The sequence below is a fragment of the Sminthopsis crassicaudata genome, chromosome 2 (assembly GCF_048593235.1).
Source record: "Sminthopsis crassicaudata isolate SCR6 chromosome 2, ASM4859323v1, whole genome shotgun sequence".
NCBI classification, from domain to species: Eukaryota; Metazoa; Chordata; class Mammalia; order Dasyuromorphia; family Dasyuridae; genus Sminthopsis; species Sminthopsis crassicaudata.
In genome coordinates, this window is record NC_133618.1 from 369,238,115 (window position 1) to 369,261,449 (window position 23,335).

At 35.9% G+C, this 23,335-nt stretch overlaps 1 protein-coding gene across 6 annotated transcripts in view; it reads right to left on the bottom strand.

Annotated features, from left to right (window-relative positions):
- The window catches only part of LOC141556653 (TNF receptor-associated factor 3), a 154,105-nt gene that overhangs the window by 129,528 nt on the left and 1,242 nt on the right, over positions 1-23,335 (bottom strand). The window contains exons 1-2 of one of the 6 annotated variants that reach the window (XM_074291112.1): positions 22,586-23,090; positions 22,021-22,179 (exon numbers count right to left, since the gene is read on the bottom strand). The gene's annotated coding sequence lies outside the window, so the exon portion shown is untranslated. Of the gene's footprint in view, positions 1-22,020; positions 22,280-22,585; positions 23,091-23,335 lie in introns of those variants that run through there. The other 5 variants (XM_074291114.1, XM_074291113.1, XM_074291116.1 and 2 more) reach the window with 5 other exon arrangements.

Genomic DNA, 23,335 nt, shown 5'->3' on the forward strand with positions numbered 1-23,335 from the left:
TTTATATTATTTGTGGGCAGCTGGATGGCACAGTGAATAGAGTTCTGGGCCTGGAGTCAGGAAAACTCTACTGAGTTCAAATCCAGCCTCAGATACTTGCTAGCTATATGCCTCTGGGCAAGTCACTTAACCCCATTTGCCTAAATTTCCTCATCTGTCAAATGAGCTAGAAAAAGAAATATCAAACCACGCTAGGATCTTTGTCAAGAAAAACCCAAAAGGAGTCACAAAGAGTTAGGCATTACTGAAACAAATGAATAACAACATCATTTGTAAAGAATTATTTGTATATTGTATCCCCCATTAGATTGTGAGCTCCTTAAAAATAGGATCAATTTTTTGTTTTATTTTGTTTTTGCCTTTCTTTGGATCTTCAGCACTCAGTACAGTGCCTGACACATAATAAGTACTTAATAAATGTTTATTGACTAATTGACTGAATCATTGGCCTATTCAATCCACTCATCAACTTGTTAGAGAAAAGACCAAAATTGACATCAACTTCGGGAAAAAAAAAAAGACTATGAAAAGATGATAGGGCATACAATCACAGTATCAACCTGATCTACTTTTTTTAAATGGGGACTGGTTAAAGGAAAAAAACCAATGACACTGACTAGCATAATTTCTTATAAAAGTTTAATCAATGCAAAGCAATTATTCTATCAAGGAAAACTAATGAGCTCCCAAATCACCCCAATTAGTAAATATTTCCTGTCCTTACCAAGAGGAAAGAGGTAAAAAAAAAAAAAAAAAAAGACAAAAATAGTTTAAAATGTTAACTTATTTACTAAAATCTAAGGAGGAAGATGGTAGATGATTAGGAGCAATTTTGCTTCATAAATGAGCAAAAAACAGTAAAAGGAGAAAAAATGTTTGCAAAATGCTTGACATGAAATCCAAATAACCCAAACCATCCTCTCAACATCTCAAGAAGAAACTAGGAGGACAATAAACATCAAATTGGAAGAGATCTACGCATTCTGATTTTTTTAAAAACCTATTTTCTTACTTATGACAATGAAAATACCACATGCAGACTATAATACACCATTTCCCAATAATCTAAATAGGAAGTAGAAATGGCATTAAGAATATGATGACTGGAAAACCACTAGACTAGGCCAAGTATCATCTATAGGAAAACTATTCTAGAGGTGGCAAAATTCTGATAAGGCTGATTCTTAAGAAATTGGAAAGATTTCAAATGACTAATATAAACATATGTATTCCATGACTGTGTATGTATAACCCTTTATCAAACTGCTTGCCTTCTCAAAGATGGGGCAGGGAAGAGAAGGTGGGAGAGAATTTGGAACTCAAAATTTTATTTTAAACAAGACTAAAATTTGTTTTTGCATGCAATTGGAAAAAAAATTAACATTTTTAAAATCTAAAAATTGAAATTGAAAATTGAAAAAACACAAATAGCATTACTATCTAAAAAGACAACTATAAGGATATCAATAACAACTAATATGCATTTATGAGAACTATCTACACATATATCTAGGGTAATCTAGAAGAAAATATGAAAAGGGAACAGACAGGCTTTCACAAACTGTATTCTACATCAAACCACATCTCCGCTCAATTGATTGAAACATTCAGGGCACACAACTGAGATTATTTCCTGTTAACAATAAATGGCATTTGATTTGGTAAAATGAAATGTAGCCATGTCTCCAAAGCATATGTTAAAATCAAACAAGTTTTCTTTAGGTTCAAAAACAGAAACAAATTTGTCCAGTGATACTTTATCAATATCAAACAAGGCATAAAATAAAGATGTGCACTAACCAAAGATGTTCATCATTGCCAAGGGATATGTCTAGTAAAGAATGCAAATAGAACTGAATTTCCTATGACTAGTGAGGTCCTCCAGATACTACAATTTATGGATCTGAAGTTAGATGACTTGCAATTACTCATACCTCAGATACTTTTTTATCTATGTGATATTGAGCAAGTTAGTATCTCTAGACATCAGTTTCCTCATTTATAAAGTGAAAGTACTGGACTAGATGACATGAGATTCCTTCTAGCTTGAAATCTGTGACCTTAAGAATTGTGCAACTCTTCCAAAATCCCCAAGAAGCTCCTTAAAATAAAAATAATCTTATTAATACCAGTATTCTGGCAAAGGTGTCTATAAATCTGAGAACAACATAGTCCCTGAAAAATCAAAACTGCAGATTCCCTAAAAGCTAACAGAGAGACATTGTGTGCTGCAGCATATTACTAATGATAATGTGCATGCAAGGAATGCCATAAAAGATATCATCCAGTATGTACCCTGAATATTACAGGTTAGAAGACATTATTAAAAAAGACAAAAGCAATCACAAAGTGGATAATTCAGATTACCTAAATTTAAAATTGTTTCCAAAGCCTATGGATTTTACCTTTGCAATGTATCACATATATGCCTTCTTCTTTCCTTTCATATTGCCACCACACTGGTACAGAGGCTCATTCCCTCATACCTGAACTACTGCAAGAACCTGCTGGTGAATCTTCCTGCCACAAGTCTCTCCCCATTCCCAATCATCCCCATTCAGCCACTTCAGAGATTTTCTTAAAGCAAAGGACTCACTCATCATGTCACCTCTCTACTCTACTCTAGTAGTTCCCTATTATCTTCAGGATCAAATATAAAATCTTCTGCTTGGGATTCAATGTCTTTCATCATCTATTCCCAGTAGCACTACTTTTCTAGTTTTCTTACATCTTATACTCACCTTATATCTACCACATATTCTTTGACCCAGTGATACTTCCCAGAAAAAAATATTCCCTCTCCCAAACTCTGACATTTTCCCTGGCTGTCCTCCATGCCTAGTTTTTTCTTCTTAACTCTATCTCCTGGATTCTCTGGCTACCTTCATGTCCCAGCTAAATTCCCACCTTCTAGAGGACTCCTTTCCTTGATTCTACTTAATGTTATTTATATTTTTCTTTATAAATAATAATGATTATTTCCTATTTATTCTGCACCTAGCTAGTTTACACATAGTTATTTGCAAATTGTCTCCCCCATCAGACTAAGCTGTTTAAGAACAGAAACTGTCTTTTGCCTTTCTTTGTAACCATTGCTAAGCACAATGCCCGGCACATATAAGGTACTTAATGAATGTTTATTAACTTTCTGACTAAAAAGCTTTTTCATGAATAAAATCAATTTGATGAATAAAATCAATCAACTACAATAAGAAAAGAAGCCATTGTGGGAAAAAATTGTATTATCTCTGAAAAAGTATACACATATATTTATCTAAGATAGGAAGAACAGAAAGATAGAAGGCTAGATGGACATATAGATTTCCAAGATAGAAGGAACTAAAATACATAAGATACATAAAATTCATTCCCCAATGAATTGCAAATATTAACAACCATATGAAATATTGTTCCAAATCATTAGTATTAAGAAAAATGAAAATCAGAACAACTCTGAGGCTACTTACTTACATTGTATTTTTGGCACAGAATTGTGATTTCACTGGCTTTAAGAACTCCTGAAGAGGAAACTACCTTTACCAAGGCAGATCAACAAGTATTCTACAACTTAAGATTCTTACAAAGTTGCCTAACACAACTTTGAGAGGTTATATGATTTGTCCATGTTCACATAATCAGAGACAACACTTGAGCCCAGGATAGTTCTCTAAGAAACATAGTTGATAGATAGATACATACATACACACATATATACAAACATGAATGATAGATGTATCACATATATGTATACATGTACATTTAAATTTCACAAGTTTGTCCTCTTTTCTTAATAAAAACGGACTATAAAGCTTACAGCATTAATATCACAAAACACTGTTGAAGAGGTTAGAAAAATTATCCATTTTACAGATGAAGAAAGTGAAGTAACTTGCCCAACATTACAAACCTGTTAAGGGTTTATAATCAGTTTAAGGTCTAGAAAAAGAATGGCTTCAGACATTCTATATTTATATATCCACCACAATGCCCTACATTGAATAGATATTTATATATTTGTTGATTTGATTTAAAAATCATTAATACTACAGTTATCTGAGGCAAAAACAACCCAATAATCTCAAAAATTAAGGAACCATAGATATATATTATGTTTGCCTTTACAAAGCATTTTTCTTAACAAAAATCTTCAGAAGTAGATGAGGAAATCCAAAAAAAGGAATCAAAGGCAAAAATCATAAAAATAAAAAGAGAAGGATTATCAAGAGTAATAATGGTAATATGACTTGAGGAAAAACTGATATTGATCAGTGAAACAAATCAACAATAAGTCAAGACTTCAAGAATATGTTAAAGGGGCCAAAGTTTTCCAAGCACAACTCTGTCACTGAAATCCATCAAATAATACTGGGAGATCTTCAATAAAGCTGGGTAAAATTTATTCAGTTCTCTGTGACCCACAGAGATCCAGGTCATGAGCCTTTTTTTTCCTTTGCAACTGACAAATTCCTGGATATAATATACTGGAAGCCAAATTGCCTCAGCCAACCACAATATAAGTGTGGAAAAAGACCTACAAACTTCAGTTTGACAGTTGAAATAAATAACTATTTAGTAAACAGACCTTTACTATGATCAGTATTCCAAAAATCAAACTTCTTTTTGGGAGGAAGACATAATAGAGAAATGCGTACAAGGAAAGCAAATTGTGAAATTATTATTTTAGGAAATGCTATCTAAAATAAATTTTAGAATGATCATTCAAAGGTTACCTAAGAATTGTTACCTAAGAATTCTGAGAAGTTTCTCCCTAAGAAAGTTCATCTATTCCCCTGGGTTCAATTATGTTCTCCTTTTAGATGACTTCCAAATTTATGTATTTATTCGTAATGGCCTTTCTGATAGCTATTCCCACATCTCCAAGGCATTGCTGGACTTCTCTATCTAGAATCCCATTGACATACTCAAATCTTAATTCATTATCTGTCCCTCTAAAACCACTATTTTACAAAAGTTTCCAGTTTCTGTTGAGGGCAACAAATCTATAATTCCCTCTGGAAGACTTTTTTCTTATGTTTTAATTGGGGTAATAAGATAAATTTAAATGGCATAATAGACTGCTGGAATTGGAGAACCATAAGGAGAGAAAGTATGTGAACCATTGATGAATAAATCCAGGAGTATCAGTGAATCTGCTGATGAAGACAGGTGATTAGTATATTCAAGGTCAAGGACGCAGCCATTAACTATCTTCAGAACAGATGATGTTGGTTTGGTGATATCAACCATCACCAAAAAAAAAAAAAAAAAAAAGTACATTGAATTGGCCTCGTATGTCAACATGAACAGAAAACAGAAAGTGTAGATATAAACAATCTAGCAGAATTTTCTCAATCTCATTTACCCTAAAACTAGAATCAGAAGATCTAAGATGGATTAAAAATGGAAGTCTACAAAATATTAGACTGAAATGTTATAATTAATATATCATACTCCTGGATTTGTATTCTCTTCCTGAAGAAAATATTCATAATCTATAAGCATGATGTTTTTGAGTAGTCTTTAACCTTAGGCATTTGACATTTGGCCTCCAATTTTTTTCTTCCTCAAAACTCAGCCATATATTCCAATATATTTTTCACCATCATTCCATATGTCCACTTTTGTATTGATCATATTATGACATAGAATTTTGAGTTCTTTGTAAAATTAATTTCTCTACCTTTCACCAGCTACAAATATGATAGCTTATAAATAAGCTTCACTTATCTTCATGGGGATCCTTTTCTTTATCCTCATTATGGGAATTACAAGATGGTAATATCCCAGAGAATACTTTCAAGAGTGCAAAATGAAGTCGACTCCTCAACTTCTGAATCCATGAGTTCTAACTTCCTTGTATCTTCTGACTTCATTTCAGAACAGCAATACTCATGTGGTTTAATTCTTGTAATAATACATTAATTCTTTCATCATTGGTTTAAAGTCTAACATTAATAAAACCTAAAGTTTTGTTAGTATTTATTGAGAATTTTTAAATGTTATTTTTAACATCTTCTGATGCTTTTTCACTGCTCCATTCCCACTAAGGAAAGAGATGACACAAGAGATGAAATTGTTGATGGATTATTTTACAAAATATCTCAGTTCAAGGAAGGTATCAAAAGAATGGAAGAAATTATAGATTGTATTGTTTTCCCAGACCTATGATTTTAGTGGTATAGAAAACTTTTTCTATCAATATTGACCATGTAGTTTTAGAGTGAGACATGAGGGCACTAAGAGGTTAGGCAACCTATCCAGAGCATGAAACAGTACTTTCCAGGTCTTCCTGTCTCTAAGGGTACCTTTTTATCTAGTATATTATTTAATATTATCTCCCTCCATAAAGGCTATTGAGGCTACATAACAGAAAACATGCCTACTTTTTTATTCTCACATTAACTTCATGAAAACCATGTGCACATATATGAACAGGTGTCTTTGGTGAAAATATGAAGACATAGTCAGACTTCCACAAATTATTTTCTATAATCAAATCACATCTTTAGTCACAAACTAAAAGATGAAAAGAATGCAAGACTTTTTATGCTTATTGTTTGTGGATAAAAAGTAGAGCAAAACATAGCTTTAAAGGATTCTCCTTCAACAAAGAACTTTTCATATAAAGGCTAAAATCAGGCAAGATTCTTTAATGATTGCAACCATGGAAATAATGGAGACTAATAATTCTCTGATTATTTTTAAATGAAGCACAAAACAAAATGTGAGTTGCCAAAGATATTTACTACTCTCATGGAGGAAGTGCAGCACAGAGTCCAAATGAAAAAAGAATAGATGATGAGGTCTTTCATATGCTCCTACTACAGCTTAAATAATAATTGCATGAGACTCTACAGCATTACAATTCCTTCTCAACAGCATCCATAAATTATCCAAAATCAACCCAACCATTTATATAGGAAAAACTAAGTGGATAAAAATGTTCAGACTGTGATATGAAATCAGAGGGTCAAAGCATCAGTACATACATACATCTGAGTTAAGTAATGTAGATGGACAATGTATTGAATACAAAACAAAGTCTACAAATATGGAATGGATCACAGTTGGGAAAGAGCACGATGCTTTTAAGGATCCTAAATTGGTCCCTGACATAAGACATATCTTGTTAAAAACAAGTGTTTTCTTGTGATATGGCATAAACAGAATTAAAGCTGCAAGTAACACAAAAAGTGGTCACAAGTAAAACATGACATATTTTCAATGATGTACAAATTCTGATGTAAGGGATACCAGTATGAAAACATGTATGTAGAAAAGTGGGTGGATTGGTGGGAAGGTCAGAGGAAGGGAAAACATATAGGCAGCCTAAATGTTTCATTAGCAGCCACAAAAGGTAGAAAGACCTAGATGAAGGCTTACTACATGTTGGGTGAATATAAAAGAATGAGAAGGCTTAGATAAAAAGAATACCAACAGTTGATAATATCATACATACACTAATATAAGAGTTTTTAACCTCCAGAAGGTTCACATATTTCAGGGGGTTCCCATTCCATTTTAGATGAGGGAAAAAAATGACATCTTTATTTTCACTAACCTCTAACTGAAACTTTAAATTTCCTTCATTCATGAATGTATGCAATAAAACAGTTTTTTCAAAAGGGGTCCAGAGGCTTTACTAGACTATCAAAGGGATTTTATGACACAAAAAGGTTAAGAACCCCTCCATCAAGATAAAGGCAAGATCCTATTCTAGAGTTACAAAGAAGAAAAAAACAAAACAAAACATAGCTAGTGCCCTTAAAGTGCTTATCCTCCAATGGGGAAGACTGAGATAAGTCATCATTAAACAGAACAATATAATGGCAATGCAAGGTTAGCGACAGAGTGCAACCTGGAGGAAAAGATCATTACTCTGCAGCAAGGAAACTGAGGCAAAAAAAGTTGTGACCAGATCACAAAAATGACAAGCTGAAGCCATTTAAGGTTTTTGACCATAGGGTTGATATCTGTGCCTTAGGAAGATGATTTTGGCAGCTACCAGAAGGACGGATCAAAGAGGAATAATACTGGAGGCTGGGAGACCAGTTAAAAAACTACTATTATAGTTCTAGTAAGAGGTCCTGAACTAAGGTAGTGTAGGAATAGATAGAAAATGGGAAATGTAAAAGATACTATTAAAAAAGCATTGATAAGATTTAGCATTGACTAGATGTGGAAGACAAGGAGGAGGAAAAAGTCAATTTACTCCACACTTTAGAATATGAGTAACTAACTAGGCAGATAATGGTCAACAGAGTAAGGCAAGTTGGGAAAAGAAGTAGGTTTTGGAGGAAAAATGAACAATTCAGTTTTGGACATGTTGATTTTGAGGTGGTGATTAGACATGTCGGTGGAGCTATTTAATAAGCATTTGAGAATATAGCCCTGGAACTGAGATTAGAAGTAAACATATAGATTTGGGAGTCAAGGGCAAGATAAAATTTCCAAAGAAGAAAGAGCAGAAGAATACAGAGAACTTTATTCACCCTCTATCCAAAGTAAGTAAGAAATAGTGACTGCTCAAACTTTAAGTCATTGATATTGGTTTCTTTAGGAAAGAAGGAAATAGTTATTAGAAGGAAAAGAAAAGAGAGCTCAGAGAAAGGCATTTGAAGTATTGGCATTATATGAGATTTGCCTTAGAATCACAGAATCCAAGTATGCTAAAGCTACAAGTCATCTTTGGAACTATCTAAGTTCAATACAAGAGTATTTTACATATATCGAAATTGAAGCCTTGGGAAGTGACTTATCCAAGATCACAAGTGCAAAGGTTCATTAATATGACCCTCAATCACTTATTAAACACTGTGCAACACTATGCATTCTAGACTTTGGAAATTAGGGGGAAGGGAAAGGAACCCATTTCTTCCTCTAAGAGCATATTAAGGAGTAAAGTAAACAGATACATAGCTACAAGGTAATTAAAGGGTGGGGAACATTAACTATGGAGATAAGGGAAGGTTTCTTAGAAAAGGTAGCTTCTGAGCTGAAACTTGTAAGTAGAACAAGCCTTCTGAAAGGCACAAATTAAGAAAGAACATATTATAGGAAAATAGAATATCAAGAGTTATACATTTTGGCTAGAAAACAGAGGGTAAAGAGAAATAATGTGAAATAACATTGAAAAGGTAGGATGGAGCCAAATTATAGAGAACCTTAAATGCCATAGTGAGGAGTTGGTATGTTATCCCAAAGGCAATAAAGAACCACATGTCTAGTCCTGTTCCTTAGGAAGATTATTTGACAATAACACTAAAATTCTATTGGAAAGGATAGAGAGTAAGAACAGGAAAACTAATCAGGAAGCTATTTCAATATCAGAGATAAGGGGGACAAGAATCTAAAATGATATTTAAAAAAAAAAAACCTTGACAATTCACTAAATATAAGGAAACAAAGGAGAGAGAATGGTCTAGGATGACTCCAAGGTTATTTTATCTGAATGACTGGGAAGATGGAGAAAGGGGATATCTTTAACAGAAATAAGAAAGCTTGGAAAAGAGGAGAATTTAGGAGAAGAAGGAGAAATCTTGTCCAAATTTCAGTCCTGACATTTAAGAGCTCTGTGACCCTGCAACCCACTTCACTTCTCTGAAGCTATTCCTTAACCTGAAAATAGGAATAATACTTCTTGTTGTCTGTGACCCTTTTTAGGATTTTCTTGTAGTTTTTTTTTTTTTTTCAAAGATACTGGAGTGATTTGCCATTTCCTCCTCTAGCTCATATAACAGATGAAGAAACTGAGGCAACAGTGTGAAATGATGTGCCTTTACAGCTACTAAGTATCTTAGGTCTCATTTAAACTTAGATCAGCCTGATTCCAGACCTGGCACTTTATCCATTGTGTCATTTAGTTGTCCTGAGAATAATAACTATACTTGTTTTATTAAAGTGTTACCATAAAGAAAGTGTAAATTTCAAAGCACTAAAGAAATGAGTTATTATTACTAGGTGCAAGGAAGGCCCTGTACTAGGCTTTGTTGGGTGACACAAAAAGGAATAAGTCGGGGGCACTGGACCTGAAATCAGGAAGACTGGCCCCTGCCCTAGACTCTTACTATACCTGTGTGATCCTAGGCAAGTCACTTAAGCTTTGCTTTAATTTTCTTACTTATAAAATGAGAATCATAATAGTACTTACCTCACAAGATTGCTATGAAGATAAAATGAGAATAATGACAAAGTGCTTTATAAATCTTAAAGAGCTATATAAGTACTAGCTATTATTATTATTATTATTATTATTATTATTATTATTATTATTATTATTATTATAGTCTTTGCCCTCAAAGAGCTTATAGACTAGTAGGCGGGAAGACCTTCATCTTCTGTCCTCCCCAAAAGAAAAAAAACCTTCTACTGGTACAGAAAAGAATGTGGTAACTGTTTAATTGAGGAACAAAGAAAGTGTTATATTGAAAGCCTTTAAAAGACTAATATTCAGTCTTTTTCCAAAATAACCAACATTATTCCTCTGCTAATTTGGAAATGGAACTTTCCCCCTCATTAACTCATACTCCCTTAAGTACCCTGTAGTTATAATGAAATGCAAAGATGAAGGGACAAAATTCTCTCTACACAATGAATAGGCCTTAGGGATTTACTCACCAGTAACAAATTAATGTCTGCAAAATACTTTAAAGATCTAAAGTACTACATCATGACTAAATACTATTATTACTAGATAAATGGTTCAAATGTAAATCAAAAGGAAGAAAAAAATTAATAAATGAAGTTAGAGAGTTATTTAGTTAGGTGTGAGCAACACCTAAAGTATGTGGATCAATTGTATTTGTAAAAGGATTGATATGTTGTTGCTCACTATATTAGGCAAAGTGAAAAATAAGAAAAACAAGAGATTCCAAATGAAAAAGTTAAAGGTATATAAAATAGCTACCAAATAAAATGGGGGATAGGGGAAGTAGAATGAAAAACTAGTAATTCTAAAGAATAAACGAGGGCAGCTAGGTGGTACAGTGCATAGAGCACCAGCCCTAGAGTCATGAGGATCCTGAGTTCAAATATGACCTCAAACACTTGAAACTTACTAGCTGTGTGACCCTGGGGAAGTCACTTAATACAGACTGATTCATAAAAAAAATAAAAAGAAAAAGAAATAAATGAAAACAGCATTTGAAAATGAGATACACCCTCACCTCTTGACTGCTATGCCCCAGTTGGTCATATTAAGTTCATCATCTTAATTGATTTACCTTTTTTCCCATTTTACAATTACAATCAATTTACTTTCTGAAATAGAATCAGTATTTAAACTAGGTGAACATACAGGATCTAATACCTTGCATAAAAGTAAGAACCAGGAAAAGGTTCTAGTATGACTTCCACTGCTATAGGGAGAAAATAATTGCCCAGTAACCTCCTTAACTTAAACATCACTTAAGTCCTCCTAATATAAAAGTTGGATTCTCAAAATTATATACCTAGTTCAATGCCTTATACATGTTGTTGTTCAATTGTTTCTGACTCTTTGTGACCCCAATATTTGTGGTTTTCTTAATATAAAAATACTGGAAATGTTTGCCATTTCCTTTTCCATCTCATTTTACAGATGAGAAAACCAAGGCAAAAAGGATTAAGTGACTTGCCCAGGATTACCTAAGTAGTAATTAAAGCATAATTTGAACTCAGGTCATCTTGACACCAGACTGAATACTCTATCCATTGCATGACCTAACTGCCTTGTTACAGAGAAAATATTTAATACAATGCTTGTTGAATAAAGATGACTTTTCTAACTTTAAAAGGGCTTTAAGTAAGCCTGACAACTATTATTGTCACATCTAAATTTTTATTCTCTTCTAAAACCTAAAACAGTTCTTTGTATACCATAGACACTTATATGTTGTATATATGAATTATTATCATATGACTAGCCTAGCTAAGTCTGAAGAAGGCTGGCTAACAGTTGAAATTTACTGTCAATAACTAGTGAAATGTGGCCAAATCATGATCTGCATCAGGTAGCACACTGATGAAATCAAGATCTTTCAAAGTAATTAAAAACACAGTATAAAATATAGTTGTCCTGAATTTTTATATTTTTGAGAGTCAGCAATAACTAATTAGTTTTAAGAGGATAGCATTAATGAAGCCAGTCAGTTATAAGTATGAGTCCCAGGTAGCTTTTCCTACACAACTAGACTGCAATTCAAATGAGATAATGAATGAAAAACACCTACCATTCCACTTAAATGTAGTAGAAAAGCGTCCACTGTTATTGTCATCTTCATAAGTACAAATTAGCACATTAATTAACCCTAAAAAGCAACTTGACATTAAATAGCTTCACAGGTCAAATCCTATTTTATAAAAAAATTTTATTATTACAGCAAAATATATAACATAATACATTCTTCAGGTTCCCATACCAAAGGACCACATTGATCATAGCTGACATCTTCCCAATTGCTTCTACTGCTATTCTCTGATTCTCTGCCCTACTGATAATTCTAATTCTGTACTTGCATCAAGATGTGCCTCAAGTTTCAATTTATCCATGAATCCTTCCATGAATAATCCCAACTCCCCCAAAACATTTTTTCCCCTTTTGAATTACTTTACCATTTATAGCATGTGCCACATACCCCATCAGTTTATTAAGAGCTGTCTCATTTCATCATCTGCTTCTGATGCCTCAATGTTACGGGAGGTGTTTTTGGGTTCTTTCTCAAAGACTATGCCAGCATAGTGCAAGCACTGGCAAGTCCTACCATGCTGGAAAGGCTTTAAACATGGGCCTAGTAGGCCTATTGGCTGCAGACCAAAAGAGCTAAGTTTGGAGGAGCTCATTACCTGGTTGGCCAGGAGAATGAAGAGTTTTTCAGGCTTAACAACTTTTGAAGATTGGCTATAGAGGGTTTGCAATCTTTATTAGTAAAAGGAATCCATACCATCCCTTGAAGCACTTAAGTACTGTCATCTTCATAGAATTGTTGGAAATTTTTTAGAAAATAAGTTCTTAACCTTCTGACCAAGATCAAAGTAACAAGTTTTCTAGAGTACAATGTTTTATTTTCTTGTTTCTTCATGTCTATATATTACTGTGACTCCTGGAAGTTAGCAACTCTCCCATAGTTCCCATAGAACCTAGCACATTAAAAAAATGTTTGATGACTTTTTCCTACTCCCACTAATACATTTTGTGTCCAAAATGGACCATTATGTAAAATGCCACATAGTGTTGTGTTATGGTAAGATTCCATGTATGAGAAAAAGGTTTCCAAGCCCTCAACCATTGTTCCACTTATTATGGCAAATATACATAGTAGGTAAATACCTACTATCATTATATTATATTATACCTACTATCATTATATTATATTATATTATATTATATCATTTTTTAAAAATACTGTGTTTAAAATCAGAAGACTGATGGAATCAAGTCCTGATTCTCCTATAAAGTGCTAAGCCCAGTGCCTGGCATATAACAAGCTTAGTAATAATAACAACATAACAATAAAAGCTTATTCCCTTCCCCATACTGTGTTACTTTGGACAAGTCATTAAAACCCTCTGAACTTTAGTTTTCTCTTCAACAAAATGAGTATAATACTTGAACTATTTATCTCATAGGGTTCTTATAAAGTCTAATGATATGGCATAAGTACTTTGTAAACTAAATGATATATGAATGTCTCTATTTCAAACGACATCCAATGTCAATATATCTGACATCTATTCACCTTGTTCAACTGAACAAAAAGCCTTGTATCCTCATTTCATGCATTCTCAATTTTGTTCACAGGAACTGAACAAGACACACATAATATACAAAAATGAAACATGGAATTGCACAGAGGAACTAGAAAGATATTTTTATATATTTGTAGCCCCTTCAAGAAACCACATTCATTAGAAAGCCAACACCATATAATAATGCTGAAACATCAGAAGAACGATTAATGTGAAGAGCAAATCCAAAATCTACCTTGCTCTTACACACACACACACACACACACACACACACACACACACACACAAACACACACACACACACACACACACACACAATATAATCTAGAGAGATCAACAGAGCAGAGGGATGACATGCATAGAGGAACAACTGGAACTGATTTTTTTCTGCGGCATTTGGACTATATAGAGCTCAACGTAAGTTGGGATCCACCAGAAGAGAGGCTTGATTGAGCTCTTTATGAAAAGAGCACAGAGTTTATCTGATGGATAAGAGGCTCAGATACAAATTTATTGTGTTTTGTTGAATTAAATAAAACCTGTCCTATATTCAAAGTCTCATTAACCTGAGTGCTTGCAGGGAAGCTAAAGACCCTTTCTGGGAAAGCAAAAGGATACAAATACTGACTGTGCCAGGATTTCCCTCGGTAGGATCCTGATATAAAGAAACTCTCTGAGAGATCTTCCTAAAACTATACCTAGACGCATAGAAACCAGAGTTCAATTAACAGAAAACTGACACACACAAAAAAAGATGGACAATTCTTTGGACTTTAATAAAATTTGATCTGTAATAGTAATATTTCACCATCTCTATATCTTATTCCAGGTCATCTGCATAGAGAAATGGAATTTTCCAGAAAATCTTTATCTTTTTTGATCCTCTCTTCTATGTATCACACACACAAGAACACAAAGGGTATCTATTACATAGGTTTTTCGATAAGTATTTTTTTTTAAATGAGAAAACCATTTTTGATAAATTGTGTAAATTAAAAGATACTTCAATAGAACAAATATGCTCTCTTATTATGTCTTTTCTTCTTTTTCTACTTTTTTGTTGTTATAATTTCCAACTACTTTGTATCTTTCAATCTCTCCTTTTGGACAAAAAAAAACCTCCAATTATTTTCTTATGTTTTCTGTCCTATAAGAAAAGGCCACATAGCACAACTAATAGAGGGCCAATATCATAGTCCACTCAAATCCTGCCTCACACAAACTAGCTGTGTGACTACAAGCATGTCACTTAACAGCTCAGTGCCCCAGGTAACTCTTAATATTAAATGAGTTACTTGCTTATCTTCAGTAGTGGAAAGAATTTACATAGATGGAGGTTCTTATGGTGAATAAAAATCTAGGAGGAAAAAAAAACCAGGACAATACTAAATATCTTCTTGTTAGTCTTTTGCCTCCCACCCTCTAAATTCCCTGCCACTAAATTTCTACCTTCCTTAATTTTTTTTTTTTTGTAGCTTCATTTTCAGACAGTATCTTTGTCATTGACTCTATTTTTTCTCTTTTTATTCACCCAATCTTACATTTTCTTTCTAGTATTTTTTTTTGTATTCAGATCCCAAGTACTTTAGCAATATAATCAAGACATTTTTAAAATATAATGTGTTGCGAGCTATCGTCTCCAGAAGCTGCTGGATCGCTCTCTGGGAAGAGATCTGCTGTGTCTACTCAAATCTCTCAGACAGATTCTTCTTCCTGTAACGAACCGTTGTCTCCAGGCAGTTGCTGTTAACTCTTGTCCAAAGAAGTGACTTCCCTTCCTGCAGAGAGCCCCGTCAGGCCTGATGCAATTCAGAGTCTTCTCCTCTTCCTGGATTGCTGTCCTCTTTATCCTCCCAGAGAATGGGCGTGGGATAATGCAAGGGCTTCTGGGAAGAACCACTTCAGCCAATGGGCTTGCTCCTTCTACCAAGTCAACCTGAGTTCTCACCTTGTAACTATCCAGACAACCTCAGTTCTCACTTAGTAATCCTAACATCTCCCCCTTTCTTTTGATTTAGAACATAGGACAGTCATGACCTTGAAACATAAATCCATCAATATGGGAAGTATTACAGATAATTACATAAATTACATAAGCACATAGTAACATAGTAACATAACACATGCTAGAAGTATATAACATAATCATAATCAAATAATCATAAATTGAAAATTTATAAATGTCCATAAGTCCATTGTCCATTAGTCTCATCTTGTGTGAGGAAGTCCAATGATTCCTGCTGATTTTAAAGTTCTTTAACAGTCTTTTTATTATCCATGCTCTTTCGGTGTAAGATGTTTCTTAGATCTTCTCCTTTATTTTGAGGTCTTTCTCTTTTTCTGTCTCTCTCTGGTGGACAAGGCGAATATGACTCGTTGGCACCCATCTCATTCCTTCTCCTGCTGAAGAAATACAAGCAAACCCTCTCCCCCAGGCAGTTAACCTATCTGGTCCCTTCCATTCACCACTTTCTGGATCTCTCCACATCACCTGGCGATTATCTAAGGACAGTGGAGATGCTCTCACTGGACACTGCCCTTCTGGTGGGTTATAAAACCTGTCTGCTGGAGCCAGTGCATCTTTGTCAAAAATTAGAAAATTAATGGTATAGAGAACTAAATTTAGAAGTTCCCTAGGGCTACCTGTGGCTCCCCCTTTCTTTTGTTTTTGGAGGAGTGTCTTAATATCTCTGTTGGCGCCCAACGTGGGGCAAGGACTTTTGCTTATCCTGACAAGAGGAGCTAGACCAGACCTTTGCAATTTGCAATTTGGCGCCCGAACAGGGACAGACACAGTCCTGATTCCAGTGGAAAAGCTTCCAATCTAGATCTCAGTCTCTCTGACCCAGAACCGTGAGTAACGAGGAAACTTTGTTAAAGATTAAGTGAGCGTGCTAATAGATAAATAAGGAACTTAACTTGTTAAGGGCTAAACCAGGAATCTCTTATAGCTGAAATGGGGCAGATGTTAGCTATATTCAATCCCTGGACCTCAGCCGACTCAACCTCAGCCCCAGACGCAACCTCAGCTCCATTCAGGAGTGGTACTATAGAGAGTATAATCAACATAATTGAGGAGCAGAGTTTACTTGTAACCTGGGTACAGATTGCTAAACTCTTGGCTGCATTAAGACGCACATCCCCTTGGTTCTTAGAGGAAGAAAAGATAGATGTAGATAAATGGAAGCTAGTGGGATATGAAATGAAAGAATTTCAAGCAAAAAATGGGCCTCGTTCAATTTCTGCAGAAGTATTTTATATCTACAACATAGTTCAATTAGCCTTAAACTATCAAGCAAGTTGTAGGAGAAGGAAAAGTTCTAAAAATGAACAGAGGAGGAAGTGTGAGGAAAAAAGGAAAGATCAAGATCTTTCCCTAGAGCAAGAGGATTTAAATGAGGAATTATGGTATGATTCTCTTGAAGAAGCTTCAACCCTGCCTAGAGAACAGATTATTGACAGGCCCACATCAACCCCACCTTCAGAGATGGAGGAAGAAAGAGGGGAAGAGGCAGAAACACAAACAGAATTGCCTGTGAAGAAGCCTAAGCCTATGACAAGATTAGAAAAAGCATTGGTTAAAGCTAAGAGAGAAGGACAGGATATAAGTGATTTTATACATGCATATCCTGTGATTGAAAATATTGATTCTGTAGGTCATAAAATGAGAAGATATGCACCTTTAGATTTGAATAAAATTAAGGATTTGAAAAAAGGTTGTACCCTTTATGGGACTACATCAGCTTATGTCAAAATGTTACTAGATGGTTTGTCTTATGAAGTCCTAACCCCGAATGATTGGAAATCCATAGCAAGGATATATTTAGAAGCTGGACAAAACTTGTTGTGGCTTTCTGAGTATCATGAATTGCGAAGGTCTGGTCTAGCTCCTCTTGTCAGGATAAGCAAAAGTCCTTGCCCCACGTTGGGCGCCAATTGTTGCGAGCTATCGTCTCCAGAAGCTGCTGGATCGCTCTCTGGGAAGAGATCTGCTGTGTCTACTCAAATCTCTCAGACAGATTCTTCTTCCTGTAACGAACCGTTGTCTCCAGGCAGTTGCTGTTAACTCTTGTCCAAAGAAGTGACTTCCCTTCCTGCAGAGAGCCCCGTCAGGCCTGATGCAATTCAGAGTCTTCTCCTCTTCCTGGATTGCTGTCCTCTTTATCCTCCCAGAGAATGGGCGTGGGATAATGCAAGGGCTTCTGGGAAGAACCACTTCAGCCAATGGGCTTGCTCCTTCTACCAAGTCAACCTGAGTTCTCACCTTGTAACTATCCAGACAACCTCAGTTCTCACTTGGTAATCCTAACAATAATGTATTCTTGGATTCCCACCAAAAAAATTTATCCATGAAGACTGTTAAAAAGAAATGTCCATCTTATCTTTTTAAATTATATTCTATCCAAAAAACAAACCAGATAATTTATATTACATAAGGTTCTTTGCACGAACAAAATCAATGCAGCTCAAGAGAAACTAAAATGGAAGAAGTCTTTCAATTAAATATCTCAGATATTTATAATATATATGACATAAAAACATAAGCCCAAGAACCATTCTTCAGTAGGTAACTGATCAAAGTTATGAACAAAAAGCTTTTAAAAGAAGATTTGTAAACTATTAGTAATCATATAAAATGTTCCAAAACACCAATACTGCATGAGAAATGCAAATTAAAATAATTCTTAAGTTCCACTTCATATCATATTGATAATAATGAAATATAGAATTATGTCGGGGGCATGATAAGGAAACAGGCAAACTAAACCAACAAGGAATGGTGGAGCTGTAAGTTAGGTCAATTATTTTGGACTTGGAATTATGTCAGAGGAGTTACTAAATTGTTAATAGCAAGGTAACTAAATAGTCCAGTGTGTATATCACTCTAACCCTGGAGTCAGGACGACCTGTGTTCAAATCTAGCCTCAATCATTTACTAGCTATGTGGCCATATGCAAGTCACTTAACCCTGCCTGCCTCCAAAAAACAAAAAATAAATTGTTAATACCCTTGTGACCTCTAGAGATGCCACTATTGCACAGATACCCCAAGGAAGTCAAGCACAGACAGGCCTCATATATATACCAGAATATCTATCGTAGTACTTTTTAGGACAGCAAAGAGCTGTTAAGAAAGTGGGTATTCCAATGATTAAGGAATGGCTGAACAAAGTGTGGCCTATGAATGTAACAATGTAATAGAATACTGTTGTGTCATAAGAAACAGTGAGGAATTTGTAGAAATAGAACTGATGCAGTGATATAAAGCACAAAACCGGAAGAATAATGAACACAATGACTATAATAACATCAATGTAGGCTAAAACAAAGCCAAATTCTGAATAATTGTAAAGAACAACATTTGCCCCATAGTACAGATAATGAAACACAATTCCCTCCTTTTGATAAGGGCCAGTGTGGTGGAACCCCTGGGGGGAGGGAGGACATTAAGGACACAGAACATTGATATACTTGATCACCTGTCACTGATAAGATTTGATAACTATTGATTGTTTTAACTTTTTTCTTTTTTCATAGCAAATCATTCCATGGCAGTGGTTTGAGAAGGAGATTTGGTTGGAAATCACCAATGCCAAAACAAAAAACATAAATAAAACTTTTTTTAAATGACCATGAGCAATCTTGCTTTTTTAGAAAGGATACTTAGTCTTCAAGCATGGGAATACAGCTTCCAAGCTAATAGTTCTTAAACTGACCAATGAAATAAAATTTCAGCCATTGTATAACGTTTGATAGGATGGATCACATACTGTTCTTGTTATATCAAGATGGGAAAATAGAGATGAACAACTTTAACATAATTTCCTTTCTTTGGTATAACTAAGACTTGTAACACAGTAACAGTTAAATCCCTCAGAGAATTTTCCAATATAAAAATATCATTTAAAAGAAAAAAGCCTTCTTTTAAAGCAATGATTAATGCCTTTTCACATTTCAATCTATTAGCATATCTATCACAATAATATCCTAAAGCATATCACTCTACTTTTTTTTTACAAGAGTGATTTAAAATTTCTTATAGGGATGAATAACAATTAAAAAAAACATTATAATAGAATATTCTTATTTATGAAATTTGTCTAACAAACAGAAGTTAATATCAGTAATGAAATAGTGCTATAATTATATCTATGAGAAGGGTATAGGGTTTAAAGAAAGGAGAAAAGCTGAGAGAATAAATAACAGTTCCTTAATTATTTTAGTTAAAATCTATCATTTAAATATATGAAACATAATAAGGTTATTTTGGTGGGATTAACTAACTATTGGTCCCTGATATTGTCTTTTTCTATCTAGTATCTTTAGAACCCTCTCCCTGATCAAAAGTCTTATTAAGAAATTGGGAGACATACAAGTAAAATAAATTGGCCTTTTCTATCACAGAAAAAATGCCCCATGTATGTTTAAAAAATATCATCACTATGCTGGAATTCTTTCTGGCTGCTATTTGGTTTCCTATATTATAGGATATGACAGCTGGAACAGATTACTCTTCAGTGAGATGCCTTACATTGTAAACCACAAGCCTGATAAGGTTTGATTTTAACTAGTGATGCTAAAATTCAAAGTCTGTCAGTATTTCCATAATAAGCCCCTACTCTCAGGGGTTTCCAATTTGGCCATAAAATTTTCCTATTTTGGCATTAGAGTGGCTTATTTTGTTTCAGTCTAGGAATGGCAAGGCTTTGGGTGTGTGTTTTAATTCACATTTAAATTCTTAAGGAGATTTTTATAAGCAGAATATGACAAGGCAAATATTTTCCTTTATTTTTTCATTCATTTGATCGAGAATAGCTTTATACTACTTTATCAGCTTCTCCTTATACCTGATGAAGCCTTTTAAAATAAGAATACTTTTTAAAGATTTCATGTATAAAATAAGTGTATTTTAAAGCAGTGTATGGATGCATATAATCATTTCTTCACGTGATTAAATCATTGCCAAAGCCAAGATTATAGGAACCAACCGCTTCCAAGGTTTTACTCCTAATATGTATTCACAGCATATGTTGAAAAATAATGGCTCCTTTTCAATTGTATGCTGTGAATGTAAATTAAGAAAAGCATACACTGTGCTAAATCCTGCTTTCTTATAATGCCTACAAAAATAGAATACACTCAATTTCTGGCTGTAAATTCATTCTAAGATGAATGTAAACATTTCAAACACAATTTCCCCTTTGGCTGACCATTAATCATTTGAGCATATCTTGGATTCCTAAGGATGTCCTTGGGACTTTGTCCTCAATCATTTAATACTCCTTTAAAACAATTAATTTGAGATCATTTTAAACAGTGGAGATTCTTACAAAGGTCTAAATATCAAGTAGACATCCCAAAAAGAGCTATGAGTTTCATTAATATGTAAGCAACAGCCTGGCACCTCAAGATGGAGCTGGAAATGAAGTAGTAGGAATAACTGTGCTCATCATTGCTTTGGGGGATTTCATTAATTTATCAACTGAAGATAAATTTTTGTAAGCTATCTGTAACCGTATTACAGTACTTTTCTATCTTACAGGCTACTGCAGTTTTCTGATTATGAATCAGTCAGAGGTTCATCTGCAGAGGAATGACTCAGTATAAACTTTAAAATAATGGCTTAAAAAAAAAAACACCCTGAAGTCAACCAGGGTAAGTACATTCATGAATTTAAATGCTTTGAATGGAACATCTCTTTTGGGGGGCGAAATTTTATCCCTCTCAGTACACAAAACACTGAATTAAAAAGAGAGAAAAAGAAAATACAATAAGGCCTTGGAATCCACATTTTTTTGTTAAGCTTAGAACAACAACAAAAAAAGATCCTTCTACATTGACCAGGTGCAACCGTCCACACTGACACATTTTGCGGATTTTCCATAAAGGGAAAAATCCATATCACATTTGATTACATTCTTGAGGGTAATTTTACGCCTGTAAGTAGCTAAGAGCAAATTATTTAAGAGAAAAGCCATAAATGGTGCCCTAACCCCAAGATATTTCCAAAGGAATACCATCTTTCCCTTACAAAGTTTTTCAAAGTTAGATTAAAGCGTTTTTAGTCTCCAATAGGAAAAGAATAGCAGAGAAAGAGGCGGCTGGTGTTTCTTTTAAAAGCCCCATTCCAGCTCACTCCCAACTACAATACTGAAATGGACAGCGGTTTCCACAAAATACAACATCAAAGTAAGGCAAGAAACACACACACACACACACACACACACACACACACACACACACACACACACACACACACACAGCCTAGGGAGTTCTGGGCCACAGCAATACTTACTGATCCATCCTCTCCGCAGCAACAGCAGCAGTGCCGGCACCACAGAAATGCCGATCGGTGTGGGGGCCCGCGGCAGTAATGTCGCCCCACGGAGAAGCCCGAGTTTTGCCTGGGCAGCAACAGGGCAGGCAGAGCTGGGGAAAGGGTCTAAAGCCCAAGCTTCCAGAAGCAGGATCAGCAGCCACAGCAGCAGCAGTAGCAAGGCGCGAGATGAGGGTCTGAGAGGGATCAGGAGCAGCCACAATCTTGAAGCAAGAAGCTAAAGAGAGCAGCAAGGGCACAGCTTGGGGGGAGGGGGAGAGGGAGGGAGAGAAGGAGGAAAAGAGGGAGGGGGCGGGGGGAGAGGGAAAGAGAGGGAGGGAGGGAGGGAGTCTGAAAAAGCTGCAGAAGCAAGTGCCCCGGCCACACCAGGGGAAGGTGGCTGCCCCGCCTTCCCCTCCCTCTACACGCCCACCCCCCTCCCTTCAGCGTAGCAAAGCAACGTGGAAGAGCACTCAAACCAACCCCCCTCCACTTTCGTGGGGGTCCCTCTCCCCTTCCCTCTCCCCCAGTTTTTCCTCCTTACCCAAGACTGATAGATCTGCCGGCTAGGCTCCTCAAAGCCACTGGTCGCTTAAGGAAGCCAAGTGGGTCCTGCTCCCCCTTCCGCACCCTCCTCCTCCCCCTTCAGCCCCATCTCGCAGGCGGGTGGGCTGAGCTGCGTGTGAGGGGTGGGAGGACGGAGGGAGGGGGAGGAACAGCAGCGCCAAGTTGAGGGGTGGGGGGTGAGGAGGAGGCGGCTGCTGTCCCAGTGGGGAGGAGGAAAAGGAGAGGGAGTTGAGGGAAGGGGCTGGGGGGAGGGGTGTGAGGTGGAGGGGAGAGGGGGGGAAGAGCTGGGGCTGTAGCCACCGCCGCCGCCGCCGCCGCCGGGGTTGGAAAGTCCCTTCTGTGCTGTAATCCCTCACACAAACACACACACATACATACATGCATACACTCACACACACACACACTCACTCACTCACTCACTCACTCACTCACACACACACACACCGCACTTCCTCTCTCAGCTCTGGAAATCCCCTAGCTCTGGCCCTGCTCTGGAGGCGGCGGCACCCGCGGCTGTCACAGCCCGAGCCAAGCCCCGCCCACTGCGCCGCGGCTCCGCCTCCTCGTCTGGCCCTGCCCACTGCACCTGATGCTCACTGGTTCCTCCCCCAAAGCTACTGCTGTTGGCACGGGGATGGGGGAGTAGTCCGTTTCCCTGCAATACCTAAGCAAACGCGCATCAATTTCTTTTCTTCTTTACACCTATTACCCTTCTCCCTCTTTACCC